This window comes from Physcomitrium patens, chromosome 6 (genome assembly GCF_059467195.1).
Source record: "Physcomitrium patens ecotype Gransden chromosome 6, ASM5946719v1, whole genome shotgun sequence".
NCBI classification, from domain to species: domain Eukaryota; kingdom Viridiplantae; phylum Streptophyta; class Bryopsida; order Funariales; family Funariaceae; genus Physcomitrium; species Physcomitrium patens.
In genome coordinates, this window is record NC_143415.1 from 14318827 (window position 1) to 14324911 (window position 6085).

Consider the following 6085-nt stretch of genomic DNA (forward strand, 5'->3'; position numbering starts at 1 on the left):
TATATATATATATTAAAAAAAACTAAAATAGCTATTACCAAAAGTCAAGAAAACTAAAGACTCTTGAATCTGGACTCAAGCAAAAAAAGAATATACAATAGTGAAAAGGACTTCACTTTTGCTTCTATATATACTATCTACCTATGAGCTATGTAGCAACATTGTATAGGTCCTTTGACATGTGTTGACTTTATAAGCCATATGTCTTAACTTGCAAGCAAGTTTTTTATGTTTGTGCCACATAATTAGTTTGTTCAATAAGCTATCCATATATGTGATATGTTGTCATGTTGTGGTTCGTCTACCATGTGAAAATAATGTGATTATATGTTTAATTTATAATTTACTTAGTAACATGGTGAGAGCCATGTTACTGGATTTTAGTTGATTGTAGAGTGTGGTTAAATTACTACTTTAAAATGAGGTTGATTAAAAGAATTACTATTAGAATTTTTTTAACTTTATTTTCTTTTGATAGTGGCTTTTGAGATTGATTTTGTTGATAGTAACTTTAAATATTTAGAGTCACATATATGAGACATTAGTGACCCTTGAAGTCTTATTTTGGTTCTTTAATTTAGTGTTTAGAGCATATATTGAGTAAATCTTATAAAGAAAAGAATTGGAGAGAGGTTTTGGTAGTAAAAAGAAAGTTTAGGGCATCCATATAGATGAATGGACATGGATGATAAAAATCTTTATTCCTATTGATCAAAAACCATTACCAATGGGCTTTGAGGAGGCTATCCGTGGCCATATTTGAGATTAGGGTTAGTTTTTTGGAGGCATTTGAGCTTTGGAGGCTAAGGTCAGTAAGTTTAGATTTTTGGCTATGGTTTTGGTGCAAATTTTGTGTGATTTGGAGTTTATATGAAAGAAATATGGATGCTCAAAGTTAGTGTGTTGATTTTGTACCTACTATCATTCTTTTGGATATAATGTATGCGTATAGAAAGCAACTGAGGATCTGCAATTGGAGTTGGAGAAGGCTCTCTTTTCGCTACACTTTTGGTATACTGTTTGATGGATTTTAAATTTGAGTGAAGGAGATATTGGAGGTTGAAGTCAGTGCTTGCAAATCTAAAGGCAATAAGTGACCTGAATTAATAGTGGTTGTGTTTTGAACTTTATCTTGTGCAATTTGACAAGATTTTGGCTAAGAATTTCCAAAAATAAGTATTTTCATATAATCAAACTTTTTATATAAGTTTTTTGGCATTTGGATTTTGAATTTGTGATATAAAAAGAAAATAGTACTTAGGTGCTTGTGAATTAGGATTTTAGAGCACCTTCTAGGATTTTTAAGATATCAAACGATCGGTAGCAAATTTACAATTGAATTTTTGTAAAATAAAGCTTAAGGATGAATTCTATAATATCTGTGAATTTGACAAAATCTGAACGGTTGGAACAAGAGATATGAATTTATAAAGTTTAAGAAGAAGAAATCCTTTGTGAGAATATTATATTTTGAAGGAATTTTATTATAACTTGAGCATTTTATACAAAGTTAAGGAGTATTTTGGAAGCCAAGACTTTATATATATGTTAAAGATGGATATATAGAGCTAAAGTTGAATTTTTGTATAAAGATAAGCTTTTGAGAGAACATTGTGGATTTCCTTTGAAGTTATTGAAAATCTAATCTACCAACAGATGGTTAGCTATGATTTGATATAGCCAAGAATGTTAGAAAATTTCTAGATATTTTAAAAAGCCTTATATATAAACCATCTTAAATATAAAAGAATTTATTAGTATAATATCTTTTTGATATTATAGTATTTATTTCTCTTCTATTTTTAAGGTTAAATAACTTATTGGAGCTTGGCCAATAAGTTAAAACTAAACTCTCTAGAGCTAGATACCTAATGTATTTCCAAATAGAAAACCACATAATACAACAATATGTTAGAAATTTGATCAAGTTTCTAATCTAAAAACCAATTATAAATACATATAAAGTCAAAATTGTGTCCATAAAGCTTTTAAAAAGCTTTTTTAGAAGATATTATGAAATTAATCTATTTTTTCATTTTTATCTACTTCTATATGATTATATAGATAATTATTAGAATAAATATGTATATTTATGACAATATGACTAAGACATAATCCTCCTTCTAGAAATGAATCCCACAAAGAAAAATCATCATATTTTACAAAAATCTAAGATGCGACAAATTATGTTTGTCACATATTATAATCCTTATTCTTTATGAAGATGATTGATGGATCTTCTCAACCATTAATATTGTTCTACACCAAGGCAAAAAAATCACCCTATTATTTGATCATTGTTAAGGCCTTCATAATTTCCTTCAAATAAAATATTTGAAACACCATCTAATGAAATTATCAAACATTGGAAATCTCTTTCAAGATTGAGATATCAAACATATTGTATCTTGCCATCTATTTTTAAAAAAACATGTTGTTCTTGATAATCTTTATGTCAATTAGGTCATCTTGAAGGTTGAAACAATCGCAATGTCTTATTTGGCAAGTCAACAAATGATAGCTTTTAAGTTGAATTTATTGGTTGTTGATTCTCCATAAAGCAAAAATATATAAAATGGCTACAAAAAAAAATTAAAAAAAATAAAATAAATTATTATTTTTTCTTGATCTTATTTTTTTATGGTAAAGGTTTACTATTCCATATCTTAGTTTTAATGGATATTATTGGTAAAAAGCTTCCATCTTCTTTGTTGCATTTCTAAGATTTTTTGTTGGCTTCCATGTACATTCACTAATATCATATCTATTGAAGATCGGCAAGTTCTTACTTAGTTACCACCACATGAAGATCAATCATAGTAAGTTGCTAATAGTCAAAAGTCACCAAAGGATTAAAAGAAGTTATTATGGTAGTGGCTAGGGTTTTAAGGTGGCGGCTAGGTTAAGATGAATTTAGCTCTAACTAGAAGGATGAAAGTGACTCTGGATGAAGTCCATGTATTTAGGATGTAAACTCCACCTATAAGTAAAGAATGTTGGAAGTAAGAAACATCTTTTTCCACACTTCTCTTAAAGTACAATCCTTGTTGATACTAAGTGTTTGTAGCTTTTAGACTTTTTTTCTTCAATAGGTTATGGGCCCACTTACATTTGCTTGAGTGGTTTTTTGAAGTTCTTTGAAGTGGTTGTGTAAGTGTGGAGTAGATCAAGTTGTTGTTACTGATGTTAGGGTTTAGAAGTACCTAACTTTCAGATTCAAATCTAGATCTAGATCTTGATTTGCTCTTACTTATGGTTAAGAGCATTTTGGTGTTAGTATTTTGTTTTTTACCTTAAGGCAAAGTTATAGAACTCTTGTATTGTGCTATTGCTGAGATAGATCGTTAATAATCTAACTTTATAGTTTCATGTCCTAAAGTTACTGATTGTGCTTAAAAGGCCTTTTATAGTGTATAGAGGTGATTTGTGAGTATAAGAGTGATATTAGAGTGACAAATCAGATTTGAGACACTTAGATAGGTAATTAGACTTGTAAAAAGTCTTAGAAGTGAAGTTGAGAGTATTTTTGAGAGTAAGAACACTAGTTTGTTCACAAAGAAGGATTGTGTAATTCTAAGGGAGCAAAACTTTCTTGCTAATTTTGAGAGCATTAATACTTCTTCTTACAATCTTTTTTGATGCAAGTCTTCCTTAGACATGGCTTCAAGTGAGGGTGAAGGATTGAGAATTATTGAAAAGTTTAGAGTTGAGAATTTCTACCATTGGAAAGAACAAATGGAGCTTTTGTTGACATCTTTGGATCTTTGACATATTGTAGATGAAAGTGAAGAGGCTCTAAGCATAGATGCTGATTTGAAGGAGAAGAAAGAGTTCAAAGAACATGAAAAGAAGAATTTTGGATTGATTGCAAGCAATATGGATGAAGCCAACTTCTCCCACATTATCTCTTGCAAAAGACCAGCGGAAGCAAAGAAGATTCTTTGCAACATCTATAAGAAGAAGAACTTATCCAACATCATCTATACAAGGAAAAAGTTCTTTAATTGCAAGATGGAAGAAGGCGAAGACCTCATGGCTCATGTCAATAAAGTAAAGACTCTTGGAAACCAACTAGCGATTGTTGACAAGTCTTTAGAAGAAAGTGATATTATCATGACCTTACTGATCAGCCTTCTCGAATCTTACAACTACCTTATTGTGGCATTGGAGTCCATTAAGCTAAAAGAGCTTACAATGGATTATGTGACAGTAAGACTTATCCATGAAGTAACCAAGAGGAAAAAAAATGAGCCTCAAAGTGAAGATTCAGCACTCTACTCATGCCAAGACAAAGAAAACTATCCAAATCAATGAGGTGTGAGGGACATTAATCTCAAAGAAAGAGAATCTTCAATACACTTTTCTATTACTAAAGAGAAATAGAAAGTTACTCAAAAGGTGATGTAATATTAATTATAATGGCTATTGTGAAAAACAAGAAGACTAAAAAGTCTTGAAACAAGACTAAGACTAGAAAGGCGTTGACAAGAGTGAAAAAGGCTTCACTCTTGCTTCCCTATATACTATCTAACTAAGAGCTACATGGCGATGTCCTATAGGACCTCCAACATGTGTTGACTTTGTTAGCCACATATCTTATCTTGCAAGGCAAGTTATCTATGTATATGCCACATAGTTGGCTTATTCTATAAGCTATTATATGGACATAACTTGTTCCATAAGCTACCAATACATGGTTAACTTTTTGGCTAAGTTTCTAATCTATAAACACATCTAAAGTCAAAACTATATCTATGAAGTTTTTAGGAAGCTTCTCTAAAAGACTTTATGAAATTATTTTATATTTACCTACTTCTACTTAATCATATAAGTAACTATTGAGATAAATATATATGTCCGTGATATTACCCTCCTTTCTAGGGACAAGTTCCACGAAGAGCGGTCTCCATATGTTGAGGAAGTCAAAGATGAGACGAATTGTATTTGCTACATATTTTGATCTTTGCTTTCTTCGAAGATGGTTGATATGTTCTCTCAACCATCTATGGTATCCTATACCAGGGCGAGAAGACCACTATGTTATTTGGTCATTGTTAAGACTTTCGTAACTTCTTTCAAATAAAACATCTGGAACACTGCTATGAATTATTTCTACCTCTAATAAAATCACTAAACATTGGGAGTTTCTTCCAAGGTCGTGATACCAAACACGTTGTATTTTGCCATCTATTCAAGAAAGGACATGTTGTTCTTGAGGATCTTCATTTCGATTTCGTCGTCTTGAAGGTTGTAACAATCGCAATGTCTCATTTGGTAAGTCTGCAAATGAAAGCTCTTGAGTTGAATCTACTGGTTGTTAGTGCTCCATCTCATTACAAATACATAGAAGCTATAATGAAAGATAGAAAGTAGTAAGTTATTTTCTTTTGATCTTGTTTCTTTTATAGCAAAGATTTGCTATTCTTCATCTTAATTTTGATGAATGTCGTTGATGAAAGACTTCAATTTTTTTTACTGTATTTACAAGATTTTTTGATGGCTCCCATGTGCGTTCACTAATATCATATTTGCGCCAATGAACAAGATATTCCAACCTATTTCGGTGCCACCTTGAGTCTAAGACTTCTTCCACCTCAAATTCTTGGTTATTATCCACTTCTATAGGAGGAGGTGGTATTTTTCTTCTTTCTAAGATATTCACTATCTTATATGGCCCAAAAGAGACAAGTGAAATATATGGTGGATCTTCATAGATTCTAGTAGATGTAATCGATAGGCAAAAGGATTGATTTTTTCATAAATAGGAAAAGGTCTCAGCCTACAATAATCTAATTTATCACAAGGATGAGTAGTCTTGACATTACAACGAAGTAAACATACCTTGTTACCGATATTATATTGTGGTTGCTCCTTACAATAGGCATCTGCATTGGTCTTTTGTCATTTTTGAGCTTTCTTTAATTTTATCTTCATTGTTGTATGTAGCTCTGACAAGCGATTTGTTAAATCTTCCGCAGTAGGATTATCAGCTTTTGAAAAGTCAAAAGTATCAAGATATGGATGATAACCATAATTGACAAAGAAAGGTATTTATTGAGTGGGAGAATGTACCAAATTATTATAT